We start from the raw sequence: 544 nt of genomic DNA on the forward strand, positions 1-544 counted from the left end.
AATTTTGATAGAACTGAATGGTTGAGTCCAAATTGAACTATGGAAACAACCGATCGATGTACGGCGTATAAATATTTATAATGCTATCGTTGATATAAATTATTAAACTATATTGCATAAACACACGGAATGACGCCGATTTTAGGATAATTATATTTCTGGAAAAGCGCGCAAATTTGATAATATTTTTATTTGGCGAGCCCAACTGTCACAGTTGATAGCAGTGTTTTTCAGTTTTCTTGCGGTAGGAAAATAAACGAAGGCTCGACAAAGCGAGTAAATTTACGCGTGCGCACTTTTCACTGGCTTCCCCCTGGTGAAAAGTCAATCAGGAGGAAAATATGGTGCTTACCTGACGACACTATAATAATATCTAGTTGCTTGCTTACCTGTTGTCCATGAAATTTTCTTTTTTTGCCAAAATGTGGGTACCTACACAATGATATAGTTAGGCGCTACCAATACTTACATGTTATAGTATTTATTTAAAGCCTACATTCTTAAGAAAAATATATGTTTTAATAATTGCATATGGATATATTTA

This window comes from Rhyacophila brunnea, unplaced genomic scaffold (genome assembly GCF_057557595.1).
Source record: "Rhyacophila brunnea isolate RB1 unplaced genomic scaffold, BYU_Rbru_1.0 scaffold_20, whole genome shotgun sequence".
NCBI lineage: Eukaryota > Metazoa > Arthropoda > Insecta > Trichoptera > Rhyacophilidae > Rhyacophila > Rhyacophila brunnea.